The following is a 20,118-nucleotide window of genomic DNA, read 5'->3' as shown; positions in this document are numbered from 1 at the left end:
AACTGCCTTCTAATTATTTAGTCCAGGAACCAGTGAAGTGATGAAAAAGTCCTTGGAACCAAGTGAAAATGATAAAGTTGAGAAAACAGAAGACCATATGAAAAATCACTGAGTGGAGTGGGCTTGGGCTCAGTCGTATCTGACTCTTTTCGATCCCATGGAAACTGTAGTCCACCAGGCTCTTCTGTTTATAGAATTCGGTACATAAAAGCAACCTTAGTGCAAGTCATCTTTGCCCATAGTGTGGGCAGAGCCGTGAGCTGGGGAAGAGCCTGAGTCTGGCCCTGATCAGTGTGGGCCTGGAGGGGCCAGGACTGGCTCTTCAGGGAGCAGTAACTTACTGAAGCTCTGCTGTCGAAGAGGCAGGAGTGGGAAGAAGCCCGTAAAACTTCCCACTAGCCTAACTAAAGTCAGAACCTACAAGATAATTAAAAAAGTAAAGAAGCAGTGCTTGCGGCAGCCTAATTAAACAGAGGATTTCTCAGCGGTGGAATGTGGGTGGGGCATGTGCCCGGCCATAACCTCACTGCTGCTCTTTCCAGACACCTACCAGACGCTAGTCAGTCAAATCCTCCTGTGCTGGGGTCCAGGTAAGGGATTGGGGAGCAGAGATCATTTCCCCCAGGACCCGTGCAACAAGTCAAGAGTTTAATGCCTCATCCTCCCAACCAAGCATTAGTAGACTTTGGGATCAATTAGTGTTGACTCAGACCCAAAATCTGTCATGCCAGTTGGTGTAGAGACCACTTCGACTGCTTGATATTCAGCAATATCACCGACTGGCTTTTATTCGGACCCAGGCATGTCCACACTGGGCTGGGCTGCAGATCTAGTGGGGACAAAACAGACCAAGTCTGTACCTCATGGCGCTGATCTTCCACCACCGAACATTGAGGCTTATAAGGGCACTGTGGTCTGCTCCTCCTTTGATTTTTCTCCTGGGACCCAACCTACCTTCACCCCACCCGATGTGTAACCAGAGGGGGACAAATCCTTTCATAGACATGTGTAGTCTGGGTTTTCTGACAGTACAGTAGGCCTGAAACCAAAGTCTAAGTGTCCAATTTACCGAATATTCTGCTTATTGTGATGGTGCGGTTCACCGCATCCTGCGCGGGTGCAGTCACAGAAAGGGCCTGCTGACTGCTCTTTCCAAAACCAGTCACTTCTCACCCAGGAGAAGTGCACACCTGCATACCTTTCCAGGAGAAGCATCAAACTCTCAACTCAGGACCACCTTGACTTCTCAAGACACTTTTCAAGTTAATCTGACAAAACCTACATATAAAAGCAAGTAGTAAACTTTAAAAGAGAAATCTAGAAGGGACTAAATCTACATGATCTAAAAATATATTTATGTTTCTGCAGAAAATGGCACCTGGTAAGAGTTCTAGATACAGCCTTACCTCCTTTTCCATAAAGAAACAAAAAAATTGGATACTATCAGCTTTTCATAGAGAATATTTCTGTACGGTCTTACACTGGGTACTTCCATCAGCCTGAGGGTTGGCAGTGTAACTGGCGCTATTTCACAGAGTGGGACGCTGAGCCCCTTGGGACGTATGTGACTGACATATATTCCCAGTCAGCAAGGGGCAAGATGGGCTTCCCTGGTGGCTCAGTGGTAAAGAATCCACCTGCAATGAGACTCAGTAGAGACAGGTTCGATCCCTGGGTCAGGTAAATCCCCTGGAGAAGAAAGTGGCAACCCATTCCAGTATTCTTGCCAGGTGATACCACTGAACACAAATGCAAGGGGCAAGATGGGTATTTTTCCAGCCTTCCCTCCATCCCAAATTAGTTGTTCAAACACTGACAGTCATGAATACAACAGTAGACCATGTTCCTCTTCCAACTAGTCAAGTCACCCTAGTTATTGATATGACTTATTCTTAAATATACAGTTTACTTAGCAATACATATAAAATTTTAAAAAATACACCTTAAAATTAAAAAAACCAACACAATATTAAAATGTTACTGTACTGAACAAAACTTAACTAACTGGGAGAGCATTTTGGAAATCACTAGAGAAATTTTGCCCCCTATTTGAAAATAAGACAAAACTTTGGGTGGGACAAAATTACACTCAGTAAATTTTCTTACTCAAATGGCATGTAAATTTCTGTTTCACCAATTCTGCTTTATCATAAATTATGTGAGAACTTATTTGAATGTGTTTTACTTTACTTAAGAAAGGAATGACAGTGATCTTTTGATCATGTTTGCCTCCTAGGGAGAAAACTGTCATCAGGAGCAGTTCCAGAGGCAAACCTGCAAGCCTGCGGTCTTTCAGAAACACCACAGAAGACCTGGAGAGCTGCTAGCAGGTACCTTCATTGAGGCAGCTCTGTCTGCATCATGGCACCTTCCCTTTGCAGTTCATGACTCGGCACTGAATCTCTTTGATAACTTGCTCTGATTTCAGGAAGAAGCATTCTATGCTGCAGTATCTCTGTTGAGCCACTGACATGGGCCAGAAAATTGCTTTTTAAGTGGTCAGGTGAGGCTGGCAGGTACTTTCAGGTCACCAGTGCAGTACAAGGAGCCTAGAAGGATCATCAGTCAGTTCAGTTCAGTCGCTCAGTCGTGTCCGACCCCATGAATCGCAGCACGCCAGGCCTCCCTGTCCATCACCAACTCCGGAGTTTACTCAAACTCATGCCCATCGAGTCAGTGATGCCATCCAGCCATCTCCTCTGTCGTCCCCTCCTCCTCCTGCCCCCAATCCCTTAGTTGCTGGCAAATTTGGTATTCTTTCTAGATGCCCCTGGAGAAGGAAAGGGCAACCCACTCCAGTACTCTTGCTTGGAAAATTCCCTGGATGGAGGAGCCTGGTAAGCTACAGTCCATGGGGTCGCAAAGAGTCAGACACGACTGAGCGACTTTACTCTCTCTCTCTTCACTCTAGATGCCCGAGACCTAGGGATGGGGTCACGGTCAGGGATGTTGGTTTCTTCCTGACTGTGGACATTTCAACTTTTCTTCACTCCACATTTCTGCTACATTGGTCTATTTTTTGAGCATTGCCTATTTTACTTCCCTGAAACTGTTTTCCTACAGTCCACCATCTCACTGCTGAGGGACTCAGCTCTAATCCCACCTCCCCCAGGAGCTTTTCCAGATCTTATCAGTCACCACCCCTCTATAAATGCCCATAGTTTTTGTTCACATCCTAGTGGGCCTTGCATCTTGTGCTTGCCTTCTCACTGCACTGCTGAGCTCTTAGAAGGAAGGCATCGTTCTTATCCATCTCCGACTCTCTCCTCCCCATCCCCAGCCTCTACTTTCGGCACAGTGTATGGACCCTGAAGGAGCTTCATTGTGCTTGAACAGAAGTAAAGGACATTTGAGATTTTCTCCATCATGTGGTTGATGTTTTCTCTGTCCCATAAGTAAGTGGAAATTGGCTTGGGATCCCTGGAGTGGTCTGTGGCCCTTATAAAATCCAAAGGGGAGAGAACCTTGGTTAAAAGAAGAAATGGAGAAAGATCAACTTCTAATTTTCTTTGCTGAAGGTCAGATTATTACTTCTTCTCTGAATTGCTCCCACTTGCTGATATGGAAACTTCCTTTAATTTGAAATAGATAAGAGTAATTTTGGGCAGATAAGATAAGAGCTCTGGGAAGTTGTCATTGCTCACTGGTTTGACAGAGATGCTGCCACAAAATGATTATGCAAGATATTTTTTCTGTCCATTTTGAACTATTTTTTTTTAAAATCTAGGTTATTGATTTAAAAACAATAGATCAAGATTTCCCTCTGGCACTACTGGAACCCAGAGTGTACAGAGGGGGCCTCTGGTGTTCCAGAGAGCCTAGCATTTAGTAGATATAATGACTCACCATCTCTTTAAATTCATCTGTCATTACTTGATTACTTGATGGAAATATTAGAGAGAATGAAGTTGTGAACTAGGATAAAGATCTTGTAAAGGAGTCGAAGACCTACTCAACCCTCAATATCCTTCTGTAACATTTGAAGAGGACTGTGTATTTCACAGCAGCACCTCATGTTCCTGAGACAGACCTTATCGTTGCTCTGACCCTGGGGAGGCATCGTTGCATATCCTGTAGTTCCCATGAAAGGCCAAACAACCTGTCATGGAGAGTCTATGCTGTCCTAGGGACTGTTGAGTTTTGGGATGCAGACACATAGGAGCTTAGGACATAGGGACACTTAGGAGCAAAATGAAGGCATAGGGAGATTTCTGCACCATTTCCCTTCTGCTTCAGGGCACACTCTGGCCCCCCACAGTGTGCCATCACAGCCTGTCTCTTCACCCAGGGGAAGGATGGGAAACCTCTACTGTCTGCCTGATTTTCCTTACTTACACCACTTACTCTCCATCATTCCCTCATCCCTCTCAACACATACAACACTGTGCCCTGACTCCCTCCTTTATTTTGGAGATGCTCATTTGGGGAATAAAAAGGAGAGGGAATGACTATGGATAAGACATGGGGTAGAAAGTCTCAAAAAATGAAGATATCTTTGATGTAAGAAAGGAGGTCTACTCCTCACAGGTCAGGACTCCCAACTAGCTGATTGTCCAATGCCAAAATCAGACAGGAGCAGGTGTTGTGTTGCTTTCCATCCACTGTGCATAGGCGAGTTTGAACAAGGTATAACAAGGTTTCACCAGATCACATTCAGTTGTATAATGTTGGTATTTGACATGTTGTATTTAGGAATAGGACTGCTTTATGCTCTGGTGGTGAGGGAGGCTGAACGGGGAATGAGGTCTAGTGCAAAATCTTTGTGTGACCTTAGATGTGTTATTGAATTCAAGTCTGTGTGCCCATCACCCAGTGAGGCCAAATAATACCAAAATGTCAGAGTCTGGAGCAGAGAAAATTTTATTGCAGGGCCATGCAAGGAAATGGGTGGCTCATGCAGCAAAGCCCTTTTATAAGAAAGGTGAGGAAGAGATGTGGTTAGTTGTTGCAAACTTCTTGGTGTCAGATCCTCTGTTTTTTGAGGTCAGGTCATGATATTCCTGTGAACCTCACCGAAACAAATGTTATTCTCAGTTCTTGCAAGAAAGGACAAGTCCCAAGGATTGACTTTCTCCCTCTGAGGTCCAGGCCTTGACTAAGGGAGGGAGGTGCCTGTCCAGGACAGTTAGCCTGCCTGGGAGGGCTGGTCCAGCACCCAGTGTGGGTCCTCCCACCAGTGCTAAGCCCGGCCAAAGAGTCAGATCTTAAATGGGGGTGCCTGCAGGGCTAGATCCCACCGACCCCACCCAGCCATCATAACTGAGGGAGCCAGGCACCCAGGACCCAGCCGGCCCTTAGGTTTTTCATTTAAACTGGACAGAATCACTTGTACAGGACCAATAGAAGCACATGTTGTAACAAATACCAATCAAGTGAATTCCTAGCTCACAACAATTGCCCTTTTTGGAGAATAGCCCCAGCCACAGAGGGGGACCTGAAGTAAAGAGGTGCAGCATCCTTGCAACTTAACCCTGACCTCTGGTCACCTCCTAGGGGTAGACCGCTGATCTAAGATGGACCAATTTTTGAAACTCGAACAGAGACCCTGACACTGGTTGAAGCTGTTGCTTAATGGCAGTGTCCATATATCCAGTTGCTGAGACCTTCATGGATTGCAACCCATGGAGACTGCCCCTGCCACTAGGTCACAGAAGTGGGGATGGTGGGGGAGTGTTCACTGCTGCTTCAAGTCCTGGGCCTGGCCAGTGGGCAGCTGTGGCAAAGACACAGCCAGCTCTGTTCAGCTCTGCAGGACCCAGCCCTCGGCCTGACGCGGGCCCCCAGGTCATCTGGCGGCCCCACGGCCCCGGGGCCTGAAGGGCCCTGGGAGAAGTTGCAATCCACCTCTCACCACTCTATGCTGGGGGAACCGCTGCGAGCCTGACTGTTGGCCCAGCGGAACCTCTCGCTGCTGTGCTGTGTCTCGCGATAAGTGTCTGGCACTAACGGCGTCACTAAGGGCTGTGCGCCTGCCCCACCCCATCACATCCGGGTCACTTGCTAGCTGCCAGCTCTACTCCCTCAGATGGCAGACAGGGGCCGCTGAGACCTGGAACTGTGTCTGCCTCTGTTTCCAACAAACTCGTGATCTTTCCTCTCTGCCCTCAAAAGGAAAAAAGAAAGTCCAGGTAAATTTTATTAATTCTTTTCTTAAAAAGAGTCAATATTATACAGAGTGAAGTAAGCCAGAAAGATAAAGACCAATACAGTATACTAACACAAATATATGGAATTTAGAAAGATGGTAATGATAACCCTATATGCAAAACAGAAAAAGAGACACAGATGTACAGAACAGACTTTTGGACTCTGTGGGAGAAGGCGAGGGTGGGATGTTTTGAGAGAGCATCGAAACATGTATATTATCTAGGGTGAAACAGATCACCAGCCCAGGTTGGATGCAAGAGACAAGTGCTCGGGGCTGGTGCACTGGGAAGACCCAGAGGGATGGGATGGAGAGGGAGGTGGGAGGGGGGATCGGGATGGGGAACACATGTAAATCCATGGCTGATTCATGTCAATGTATGACAAAAACCACTACAATATTGTAAAGTAATTAGCCTCCAACTAATAAAAATAAATGGAAAAAAAAGAGTCAATATAAAATTAAAGCAATAAAATGAGACTGAATTTTGGTAACACAGTTGAAATTATTGTGGCACTCACAGCAAGGAAAGGATTTAGTTGATTTTCTGTGGCTATTGGTTTTTTGCTAGTCTTATGGTGATGGAAGTGGCACAATTTTTTTAAAGGATCCAAGGAGCTGCTGGACTTTTGGTTCTCCCAGCAGCAACCTGTCACCAACCAAGGATCTGATGAATCTTCAAATCACCCCATGATTCCAGTGGGATATGTTTTTGAAAGATGTTTAGTGGTTAGTCATGAGTGTGGCAAAAACTGAAACTTATATATTCAGTGAGAATAGCATGTTTATCTCCAAGAGACAAAGATGTGTGGTACCACCTTCTCCTGAGAGCACAGGTTTCCCTGTTGAACCTCGCTCAGAATTATAGTGATTTTGACTCAGTTCAAAGTTCTTTTATTCCCCGAAGAATTTAATGAAGCCATCTCATCAAGTGAATCCACACTGGAATTTACAGGAAGAAATAGTTTCTTAATGTAATTTTACCAAATGCAGCAGTGTATTGTATCAGTTCAGTTCAGTCGCTCAGTCGTGTCTGGCTCTTTGCGACCCCATGAATCGCAGCACGCCAGGCCTCCCTGTCCATCACCAACTCCCGGAGTTTACTCAAATTCATGTTCATCGAGTTAGTGATGCCATCCAACCATCTCATCCTCTGTTGTCCCCTTCTCCTCCTGCCCCCAATCCCTCCCATCATCAGGGTCTTTTCCAATGAGTCAACTCTTCGCATGAGGTGGCCAAAGTATTGGAGTTTCAGCTTCAGTATCAGGCCTTCCAATGAACACCCAGGACTTATCTCCTTCAGGATGGACTGGTTGGGTCTCCTTGCAGTCCAAGGGACTCTCAAGAGTCTTCTCCGACACTACAGTTCAAAAGTGTCAATTTTTCGGCACTCAGCTTTCTTCACAGTGTATTGTATAGGACGGATGAACTCTGAGTTCATACTGGTATAGGCTGGATTTCCCAGAGACTTGGGTGATCAGTCAGCTGGATCAAATCCAGGAAATACTGATGAGTGAGCTTGACCCAGAAGTTATGGACCAATTTACGCAAAAGATGGTGTTACTGCAAAGATGTCATTCATGAAAGCAGAATTTGTGCTAGGTTCTGTCACTGATATCACACTGTTCAGTCCTTGTGGGGATTCAGTCAGTGGCATGAAGTCATAGGGAACTTATTGGACTGTTCACGCCATTCCCATAACCAGAGTTTTCTTATAGTAGCTTTGAAACAAACTTTAGCTGCTGCTGCTGCTGCTACTGCTAAGTCACTTCAGTTGTGTCCACTTCTGTGCGACCCCGTAGACGGCAGCCCACCAGGCTCCTTTGTCCCTGGGATTCTCCAGGCAAGAACACTGGAGTGGGTTGCCATTTCCTTCTCCAATGCATGCATGCATGGTAAGTCCTTCAGTTGTGTCAAACTTTAGCTAGAACTCTTATAATGACCTGTTTAGGAAAGTTGTGAGTTTTTAAGCCAGGAAAATTTTTGACCACCTTGTTTGTAAATCAGAGTTTTAAATGTCCCACACTGCTTTCCTTGCCCCAGAAAATTGAAGTTTTAAATGTCTTGATTGACAGAGGAGTTCTATATTTAGTGATTACAATTTTATTTTTACCAATTTGGCTAAGAAATGATAGTAAGAGAAGAACTAATTTAGAAAAATGAAAAAAAAATGCAAAACACATATAGAAAGAAATGATGGCTCCTTTCTGTGTATTGAGACTGAGGTCCATGCTTTCCATAACCACCACCTCAAGATGCAGAAAGCCCTAGATGTGATGACAGTCTAATCATTTTAGATTGTATGTATTATTATACCGAGGAGTTAGATATCTAGCATGAATGCTCTCTTGTGTGTTTAGATATTCTATACCACTCTTGCTGTGAAACTGAAGTGCTTGTAGAAACAACACTTTATGAAACTCTATAACAGATATGAAAACAATTCAGTTTGGTTTATGTACAGTGTAATATTTCTCCAGGGATCATCCAAAATTCCCAATAGACAAAGCTTTTGTCATCATTAGGTGTTGGCCTCAACCTAACCATCTGGGACTGGTCTGTTAAATTGCTGTCAGAATTTTACATTCTGCTTACTGCTACTTTCTAGAATATATTCTTTACTAATATTATTGAAACCAATTTCTACTTCATACAGTTTTTTTTTTTTTTTTTTTTGCTATAGCAATTGGCTTTCCTTCCACGAATCAAGTTCTCCTAAGAAAATGATTGCAATTATTCATTTTTTGGTATTACTAGTTTAACATTATTGCTCCCTGCATTCCTAGTCCTTTAATTGATTTTTTTTCTCACCTGTGTGTCTCCCCTCCCCACCTCAAATAAAGCAATACACTGTTACACTGTGGGTTTATACTAATCTTATCCTCCACAGGGGAAGCTGGGGTAGATCTTGGACTTAATATTCATTTAAGGTTTAGAGAATTTGACTTCCTTTTAATTGGCATGGGCTCTTTTGAAAGATAGTGATAAATAAACTTATTTTGTTGATTTTCAAGGATGACCCATAGAGTATTATAGATTGAGATGTGGGTGAACAGAAATAACTGTACAGAAATCATATGACATCTTGTGTTTCCAGTAAATGAGATTCAGTTCAGTTCAGTTCCTTTTCCCGGACTAGGCCTTTACTAATGTGTAAAATAGTGGCATGCAAGGATTTATTATCACTGAGTTTATTATCAGGGAGATTGAGTGTAAAGGTTGTACTGGGTTCGGTACATCAAGCTGGCTTGGGTCATTCACTTTGACTTTTATATTAGTAGCCATTTCCATGAAATTCCAGTGATAATTTCCTATAAACCTTGTTTTAAAGCAGAATCAGTGTCTTTTTCATCTTGTGACTTAAAATCCTATGATTTTGTGATTCATATGATAGTGTCTAAATTCATCTGTTCCCCTCATTGTGTGTTCCCTTCACTGGGGCTTCACAGGATTGAGTGAATGACTGCACAGGAAGGCAGAATGCTATTAATAAAACATAATGTACAGTGTTCCAGTATAGTTGATGGGAAATGCCTAAAAATATAGGCTTTCAAGAGTTAGCATGTTTTAGCTATATTTGCAAATATTGTGGGATTTAGGCAGCCAAGAGAACAGCAAAGTTGACTGAATTTTGTATTTCTTCTTGTCTTCAAAATGTTTTATTTTTATTTTTGTGTTGATGCAGTGATGTTTGGTTTCTTCTGTGTTTATAGGTGAACCACATTTCATTGGTGTCTCTAAACATAAAATCTACTTTGCTTGAAATCAAGTGGTTGGAATACTGTTTTGTTTTTTTTTTTTTACATTTAGTAAATGTGTACTTTATTATTTTTTTCATTTATTTTTATTAGTTGGAGGCTAATTACTTTACAGCATTGTAGTGGTTTTTGTCATACATTGACATGAATCAGCCATGGATTTACATGTGTTCCCCATCCCGATCCCCCCTCCCACCTCCCTCTCCACCCGATTGCTCTGGAATACTGTTTTGACTTAAAGAATATTGTTGGTTGAAACCTTCATTTAAGAAGCTTTCAATCAATGTGATCAGCTTGATTCTGTAATTAGCATAGCACCTAATGCTTTGGTGTCCTGCTTTTGAGGACCAGTGTTCAGAGTAGATTTTGTTCTTATACAGTATCTAGTGGATATGATAACATTTGTTGGCTCAAAGTTTGTTTTCTTCTTCTCATAGATTTAAGAGTTATATCTAATGTTGAAAAACTCCACACACTGATACACACTGAGGCAAAGCCTGGAAAAATGATAACTGTAGATTGCATAGGGATATAAATTAATCTTAGTATAATTGAAGAGAGAACATTTGGTGCCATAATTTCTCCCTTCACGGTGTTGGATTTAAACCAGTTGAAATGCGTTTCTGTACAACAATGTAAGTATCAATGAAAGTTTGCTCAATTAAAATGTACCTACAAGCTTATTTTCTTTACAGTGGATGCCCAGTCCTGTGCGTCTATTGCCACTAGTTACTTATTAGCTATGAACACTTTCCCACCTAATTCCTGAGATAGTGCTTATTCTATTAGAGGAAGAAATGATCTGATGTGAGAGACACTGGTGGTAGAGGATAGGGAAGGGTGTGGTAGAAATCCAGAAGGTGGGCATGGTCTATAGGACCCAGACCTTGGGGAGTGGGCCCTGGAATCCTCAAGACAGAAGATGCAGAGGTGGTTAAGGCAAACCTCACTTCCTTGATGTTATCTTTGTACCTGTCCTGTGAGCACTGTTCCAGGCTGGTCACTGTGAGCAGTCCTAGCTTCTCACTGTGAGCAGTGCCTGCCTTCAGGGATTTACCTTTCCTGCAGGGCCGCTGGAGTGGGACTTAGGCCACATTTGTATTTGCAAAAGAGAAGTGTTCCCTGTGCCTGTGAATAGTGTTGGCTGTCATTTACCTTTGGAAAGGGTCTATCCTGAGGGGGCTCACCTTTCCTTTGTGAAAGGAGTTCAGAAGCAGAAGCAATAAGACTCCTCCTCACCAGAGTGTTCTCAAGTCCCGTGGCTGTTGACACCTGGGTGACAAGGGTGGATTTCCTCTGAAGCTTACAGGTGGGCAGGCAGCAGCACTGACAGGGCTGGTAGCAGTCAAGCCCTGAACTACAGGCAGGACTGAAAAGTGCAGCCCCAGCAGTGAGGTTGGGATTCTGGTCTTCTGAGCATCCTCTCCCTAGACTAGAGAAAATCCTTGCAAAATAGACTATAGGCAGATGATTCTAATAAAGTCTCTAAAATGATAAGTCATTTCTATGTGCCTTAGCCTGGCCTCCTCATCATTTTGCATCATGCAAACAGGAATTTTATATAGGCATACCTCTTCTATTATACTTCACTTTATCAGGCTTTGCAGATTTTTTTTTTTTTAAACAAATTGAAGTTTGGTGGCAACCCTGTGTTGAGCAGGTTTGAACAGCATTTTCTCACTTTGTGTCTCTGTGTCACATTTTGGTAATTCTTGCAATATTTCAAATGTTTTCATTATTATTATATTTGTTTTGGTGATCAGTGATCTTTAATGTTACCATTGCAGTTGTTTTGGAACTCCATGGACCGTGCCCATGTAAGTCAGCAAACTTAATTGATAAATGTTGTGTGTATGCTGACTGCTCTGCTGACAGATGTTTCCCTGTCTCTCTTCCTTGCCTCTGGCCTTCCTATTCCCCGAGACACATGAACCTTGAATTTAGGCCAGTTAACAACACTACAATAGCCTCTATGTGTTTGAGTGAAAGGAATAGTCGCACGTCTCTCATTTTAAATCAAAAGCTAGAAATGATTAAGCTTAGTGAGGAAAGCATGTCCAAAGCCAAGACAGACCCAAAACTAGGCCTCCTGTGACAGTCAGCCAAGTTGTAAATGTAAAGGAAAAGTTCTTGAAGGAAATGAACTCCAATGAACACGTGAATGATAAGAAAGTGAAACAGCCTTATTTCTGATCTGGAGAAAGTTTTAGTGTTCTGGATAGAAGATCAAACCAGCCACAACATTGCCTTAAGTGAAAGCTTAATTCAGAGCAAGGACCTGTCTCTTTTTTCTACACATGTGTGCTTTCTTGAGGAATCAGTGGGAGGGAGGGAGTATGCACAGACCCTGCTCAGTCCCCTGCTGGCCTTGTGCTCCTCCAGCACCACCCTTGCTGACCACACCCTGGCTTACTCTTCAGGGAGCTTGGGGAGGCCACCGCACCAGGGCGCAGAAGGGGAGCATGGTTCCAGCCTTCCTCTCCTACATAACCCACTTGTCTACTATCCTGCACACTCACAAAGGGGCTTCATTGTAATTGATGGCTGCTTTGGTTTTCCTAGTCACTTTCTTTTTCACCTCCATGTGTCCTAATTCTCTTTAATTCTGTGAAGGCTGAGAGAGGTGAATAAGCTGAAGAAGAAAAGTTTGAAGCTAACAGAGGCTGGTTCATGAGGTTTAAAGAAGGAAGTCACATCAAAGTGCATGTCTTTAAGAACATTCATGGACTTCCCTGGTGTTCCAGTGGTTAAGACGCTGTGCTTCCAATGCAAGGGTTCCCGAGTTCTATCCCCAATCAGGGAACTAAGATTCCATATGCCACAGTGCAGAAAAAAATTTGTAATTTATGGGAAGAGGTCAAAAATGTCAACATGAACAAGAGTTTGAAAGAAGTTGATTCCAGCTTTCATGAATGACTACGAGGGGTTCAAGACTTCAGGGGAGGAAGCAACTGCAGATGTAGTGGAAACAGCAAGAGAGCTAGAATTAATAGTGGAACCTGAAGATGTGATTGAAGCAGTGCAATCTCATGATACAACTATAACAAATGAGGAGTTGCTTCTTATGGATGAGTAAAGAAAGTGGCTTCCTGAGATGGAAGGTACTCCTGGTGAAGAAGCTGTGAAGATTGTTGAAATGGTAACAAAAGATTTAGAATATTACATAAACTTGGTAAAATAATAGCAGAGTTTGAGAGGACTGACTCCAACTTGGAAAGAATTTCTACTGTGGGTAAATGCTGCCAAACCATTGCATACCACAAAGAAATTGTTTATGAAAGGAAGAGTCAATTAATGTGGAAATTTCATTTTTGTCTTATTCTAATAAATTCTGAAAGTCACTCTAACCTTCAGCAACCACCACCCTGAAGAGTCAGCATCTATCAACATCTAGGCAAGACCCTCCACCAGCAAAAAGATTACAACTTGCTGAAGGTTCAGATGGTCAGTGTTTTTTAGCAATAAACTATCTTAAATTAAGGTATGTCCATTTTTAGGCATGTTATAGTATACTTAATAGACTACAATATAGGGTAAATGTAACTTATATATGCACCGAGAAACCAAAAAGTTTGTGTGACTTTATTGTGATATTTGCTTTATTCTGTGGCCTGGAATGGAACCTTCAAAATCTCTGATGTATGCCTGTATTGAATGTTATTTCTAATCTCTGACAGAACTTAGTATAATATTCTGTGCATCAATTCTGACTAATGGATTTATTTTTACCTTATTTTTGATGAAAACTGTTGCCCATGAGAGTATCTACTTAGGTTTTAAAAAAGACATTAGACTTTTTTCTTCTATATATTATTTGATATATATTTTATATAACATATGTCAATAAAGAAGCCCAATATAAAAATGAACACCTATGAACTTACCGCATAACTTGAAAGGCAGTCTTTATGTTCTTCCCAGCTCTTATCCCTCCTTTGTTTGAAATCCTGAATTTTATTCTTAGTATATACCCGTAAAGGCTTCCCTGGTGGCTCACTGCAGGCTCAGCCTGCATTGTAGGGATCGCAGGAGACTTAGGTTTGATCCCTGGGTTGAGAAGATCCTCTGGCAGAGGGAATAGCATCCTACTCCAGCCGTCTTGCCTGGAGAATTCCATGGATAGAGGAGTCTGATGGGCTACAGTCCATGGGGTTACAGAATCAGGCATGACTGAAGTGACTGAGCACGCATGCATATATCCATAATTGTCTCATATATGTCTACATCTCCAAACAATATAATGTTTGGATTCAGAAGATACTGGCTTTGTTTGGGAGAATGTGGTACAGTGATTAGAAATAATGGTTTTAAAATCAAACTGATTCGATTGAGATCTCAGACGAACCATTTCCTAGCTATGTGGTCTTGAACGCATTATTTACCCTCTCTGAGCATCTGAGCATCTACAAATGGGAGTAATTCTTCCCACCTCATCTCCCTCCTGAGGATTTAATGGAATAAGGAATGTTAAGGACCTGTTCTTTTCTTGTCTACCTCCTTCCTCCTTCTGCCTCAGACTCCCTGGGAACTCCTGTGAAGCACACTTAGCCCTTCACCACTGGCACCTACTCCAAGATACCAGCCTTAAAACAACAGAGAATGAGAAGCCCATGCAATGAACAAGAGTACCAGACTGTATTTACAGTCCTTAATCTGTCCACACAGGGAAGACAAATGAGGCAGACAGCAGATAGTGGGTGCCATTACTGGATCATTAATTAGCAACTTGTTTGGCCTTGGCAGGAAATCATTCATCATTTTCAGATGAGCAGAGAACTGCAGAACCTTCTATCTGTCCTCCCTCATTCTGAACCAGTGTGACAGATGCGATCGTCCTCGCCAGAGTTTTCCCTCCCACGGTGCCTTATCCAGATAAGTGACTGGGATGGTGCTGCCCTGTGATCTGCTGAATGCAAGAGCCTGAACTCGGAAGGGGTCCGGGGCCAAAGACTTCCAGGGCTGGAGAACTATGCCAGAAACCCCAAAAGATAAATGAAGGCTTCTGGAACAAGATGAGACGATGAATAAACTATTTGCTTTGAGAATGGACATGATGTTCCAGAAAAATCAACTTTAGCTGCCAAAGTAACCCTTTTAGAGTTCACAAAGAACCGCATCAGGGCTCCCACATGCGAGCTTGTGCTCAGGGCTGGTGTATGAGGCTTCACAGGAATCGAGTGGTGCAGGGTTACTGAACCCCTAGAGCAAAGGCGGAGCCAGAGGCTCAGAAGGCAATAGTTAGTGTCCAAATGAAAATATTTAGGAAGAGGCTGATTTACATTTCAAACCAACATCTGTCTGATTCCAAAACTCAGGCGTGCTCTGTGACACCATCTTGTGTTCCTCAGCAGGCTGACAGGTCACCATGAACCAGACAGATGCTAGCCAGTAGTGTCTTAACCACTGATTGCCCACTGCCTTTAAACACCCACAGGTTCTTTGGGCTGGATAGATGATGCATGATGCATCTTTGGCCTTGTTATGTATATCTAATCTGAGGCCCATTGTCTCTTCTTGAAATGATTTCACATTGGCTAAGGTTTAAAGGCAATGACACATTCATTGTTGGAAGTGAGAGGAAAGTCCGCATTTTCCCCTGTACTGATGAGACAGAGAGATTGTCTCAACCATTTCATCACGACAGGAGACTTTCAGGAGAAGCACATGGCTGAAAGTTCTAAAAGCAAAGGGAAGGAGGTTTAGCAGAAAGAAGCAGGGGAAGGTGTCAATGTAGAATCTCCAATATAAGTTGATAGGTAAAGGCCATGAGATACTAAGGAAATGAACAGAAAACATTGTTTTGAGTCCTTAGGTCTTGGCAGAAGAAGAGAAGTCTCTACAGCCTGGAGCTGGGTGGTCAGGTGATTGGGCTTCTGTACTACCAAGCCTGTGCAAACTGAAGCACCTGGTCCAGGAAGGGGGGGGACAGGCAACATGGTGATTGAGGCTACAGTTGAGTTGTTTCGCCAACAAGAGACTTAGGGTTGGAGGTGGCTATTATTTTTGCCAATCCAATGTGCTTAGGGTGAGGGTCTCATGAATAATATTTAGGAAATATCTTAAATAATCATAGATTTATAACTAAAATTATTGTCACAAAATCACTTGTAAGTTGTATTCTCTGATAGAATTAAGAACAAATTTATTGGTATCTGTCAGTTCAGTTCAGTTCAGTCGCTCAGTCATGTCCGACTCTTTGCGACCCCATGAATTGCAGCACTCCAGGCCTCCCTCTCCATCACCAACTCCCGGAGTCCACTCAAACTCATGTCCATCGAGTCGGTGATGCCATCCAGCCATCTCATCCTCTGTCATCCCCTTCTCCTCCTGTCCCCAATCCCTCACAGCATCAGGGTCTTTTCCAGTGAGTTAACTCTTTGCATGAGGTGACCAAAGTACTGGAGTTTCAGCTTCAGCATCAGTTCTTCCAGGTAACACTCAGGACTGATCTCCTTTAGGATGGACTGGTTGGATCTCCTTGCAGTCCAAGGGACTCTCAAGAGTCTTCTCCAACACCACAGTTCAAAAGCATCAATTCTTCGGCGCTCAGCTTTCTTCACAGTCCAACTCTCACATCCATACATGACCACTGGAAAAACCATAGCCTTGACTAGACAGACCTTTGTTGGCAAAGTAATGTCTCTGCTTTTTAATATGCTATCTAGGTTGTTCATAACTTTCCTTCCAAGGAGTAAGCGTCTTTTAATTTCATGGCTGCAATCACCATCTGCAGTGATTTTGGAGCCCCCCCAAAATAAAGTCTGACACTGTTTCCACTGTTTCCCCATCTATTTCCCATGAAGTGATCTGGAGAGTAGCTATTCAGATTAGAGAAACTAAGGTTAAGCACTAAGCTATAATTTTTTTCTTGTCTCACTTATACCCCATCCATTCCATCCTTGCTTTAACTGTCCCCTCCCAATGAATCATTTAAAAGAAAACCCAGATATTACATTATTTCATTAATAAATGCTTAACTGTATATTTCTAAGAGAAATGGGTTATTTTTAAAAACATGCCAATTTTGCCTTTATCACATTAAAAATATGAAAAATAATCCACTAATATCATCTGGTAGCCAGTCTATGGTTAAATTTCCCTGATTCTTTTTCAGTTAATGGGGAACACATGTAAATCCATGGCTGGTTCATGTCAATGTATGACAAAAACCACTACAATATTGTAAAGTAATTAGCCTCCAACTAATAAAAATAAATGGAAAAAAAATGAATTAAAGTGCACTATATATATAATATAAATAAATTATATAAACATATATAATTTATGTATATATAAAGATTATATATAAAAATAAAATATAAATTATATATATATAAATATATCTCCCAACCAAAAGTTCCCTCTCCTTCTTTTTTCTATTATATATGCATGTATAATTTATGTATATATATAAATTATATATATAAATATATGTAAATAAATATATATACACACATATATAAGTTATATATATGTATATTTATATATATATAAATATAATCTCCCAACCAAAAGTTCCCTCTCCTTTTTTCCCTTTGTTATTTATTTGTTGAAGAAATTGGGTCATTTGTCCTGTAGAATTTTCCACATTCTGCATTAGTTGACTTTACTCTGTGGTGCTGCTCCTTTGTTTTGTCTTGTTTAAATTAATAATTAGATCTAGAGGCTTATCAGATTTGGATTTTTTCTAAGACTATTTCCCAGTTTGTGTCTTTCCTATTGCATTTCATCAGGAGCACTGGAAAACTGGCATCTTTTTTTTTCCCTTTCGAGATGTGAAGATTCATCAGTGGATTCAGGTGATATCAGCCTGATCCATCCAGTAAGAAGTTTCTCATCAATCTTCCACCCAATGGATTTGGCAGCTATTGATGATTTTCCAGGCTTATTATTTTATTAGGGTTGCAAAGTGGGGATTCTCTGTAGCAGTAATTCTCTCTGCATTTATCAGCTGTAATTATTTTGTAACTAAGAACTTTTGATCATCAGTTGGATTTCCTAAAAGATAGTTTATCCAGGAATGTCCAAATAAATGCTCGATTCTTTCCAGTTATTTACTAGTTTTTCAGAAAATTCTTTGGTTTTCTAGCAATCTCCAATGTGAACATTGTGGCCTTTTTTTTTTTTTTAATCATTATTGACTCACAGATTTTAAATTCTTTGATATAGTTCAATTCACTGTAGGCATTGTACTTTTTGATGCTTAAATTGTCCCATCCTTGGCAATTCTTTCAGATTGGCTGCTGGGTCCTTTGACTTTTTTTTGTTGTTGTTTTTGTCTTGGTTAACTTCCTTGCTTTCTGATATGACAGTCTAGAATCATTTCAAACATTTCTGCAGGGAGGGACCTGAATACTAAGGTCTGCATGCTTGGGGTGATTATTACTACTTGGTTTTCACTGCCTTAGGTATTTTCAGTGGAAATATATTTTTTTGCTGAGTTAAAAAGTACATATTTCTTTTTATTTGAATAAGAAAAATACGTTATGACCATAATGTGCATAGGTTTATTTCTGGGCTTTGTATTCTGTTCCATTGATCTATGTGTTTGTTTTTGTGCTAACACCATATTGTTTTGGTTAATATAGCTATGTAGTATAGTCTGAAGTCAGGGAGTGTGGTACCTTTAACTTTGTTCATTTTTTCTCAAGATTACTTTGATTATTCAAGGTCTTTTGTGGTTCCATATACATTTTAGGATTATTTGTTCTAGTTCTCTGAAAAATGTCATGGGTATTTTGATAAAGATTGAATTAAATCTGTAGATTGCTTTGGGTAGTATGGGCATTTTGATAATATTTATTCTTCCAATCAATGAACTTGAGATATTGTCCCATTTCTTTGTATCACCTTCAGTTTCCTTCATTAGTGCCTTACAATATTCAGGGTATAGGTCTTTCACCTTCTTGGCTAGTTTATTTTTAGATGTTTTATTCTTTTTGATGAAATTTTATTTATTTACTATTTTTTAAAATTTCTTTTACTTTTTATTTAAATTTTTTTATTTTTTAAAATTTACTTATGCTTAGTTGAAGGATAATTTCTTTACAGTATTGTGTTGGTTTCTACCAAACTCCAGCTTGAATCAACCACAGGTTTATCCATGTTCCCTCCCACTTGAACAATTGTTTTCTTGCTTTTTCCAATATTTCATTATTAATGTATAGAAAAGCAAGAGATTCCTGCATATTAATTTTGCAACCTGCAATTCTATGAATGAATGAATTATTTTTAATAGTTTTTTTCCTGAAGATTTTAAAGTTTTTTAAATATACTATCATGTCATCTGCAAATAATGACCATTTACATTTTCCCTTCCAGTTTGGATGCTTTTTATTTCTTTTTCTTGTCTGATTGTTGAGACTAGGACTTCTAATACTATGTTAAATAGAAGTAGAGTGAACATACTTGTCTTGTTCTTGATTTTAGAGGAAATGCTTTCAGCTTTTCATCATTAAATGTGATGCTAGATGTGGGTTTGTTATAAAGCAAATGACTAACAATGGAAATAAACATAATTAAAATGAGTGATAAGTAGTGTAAGGAAAAGAAGGAGCAGCCTGAAGGGGATTTTTAATAGATTAGAATAAGTGGCAGAGAAAGCCTTTCTGAGGAAATGATCATTAAGTTGGTGACTGAAGAAGGAGTTGGGGATGGGCCAGGCAAAGATGTGGATAAAAAACATGGCAGGCATGGTGAAAATGATGGGAAAAAGTGATGAGGCAGAAGAAGGGATAATTTTTCAAGCTGTGAAAGGATTGTGAGGCTAGATCTTGTGAGCAAAATGGAGGGTGACAAGAGATGTAATGGGAGGTGTGTATGAAGGGCATTTGGCAGCTATCTGGTGGGATTGGGGACTCAATACTAAATTAAAGAGGATGCCACTAAAGAGTTTAAGCAAGTGATGTGATCCTATTTATTCTTTAATATATCATTCCAACTTCTGTGTCCAATATGAATTGGGAAGTATAAGAGCAGAAGTACTAAGAATAGCAGCAGAGATGATTGATTGCTTATTTTCAGGAAATTCATGACAGTGGCTCAACCTGAGGGGGTGGGGTGGAGGTGGAGGAGAATAAGGTTGAGTCTGTTGAGAAGTAGAATGGATCAGAATTATTGGATGGAAGGATTAGACTAGATGAGAAAGAAGAGGGAAGTCTCCAGGATAACTCCTAGGTCTTAAGCATAAGCAACTAGCTTACTAATGGTGACACT

General features: G+C 41.1%; 1 pseudogene; it reads left to right on the top strand.

The window, feature by feature from the left end:
* The first annotated feature begins 5,659 nt into the window (after positions 1–5,659).
* Positions 5,660–8,277, top strand: LOC122708531 (annotated as a pseudogene).
* The last annotated feature ends 11,841 nt before the right edge of the window (positions 8,278–20,118 follow it).

This window comes from Cervus elaphus, chromosome 15, assembly GCF_910594005.1.
Source record: "Cervus elaphus chromosome 15, mCerEla1.1, whole genome shotgun sequence".
Classification (NCBI taxonomy): domain Eukaryota; kingdom Metazoa; phylum Chordata; class Mammalia; order Artiodactyla; family Cervidae; genus Cervus; species Cervus elaphus.
Note: the sequence above shows the minus strand (reverse complement) of the source record. Positions and strands in the feature narration are given on the sequence as shown.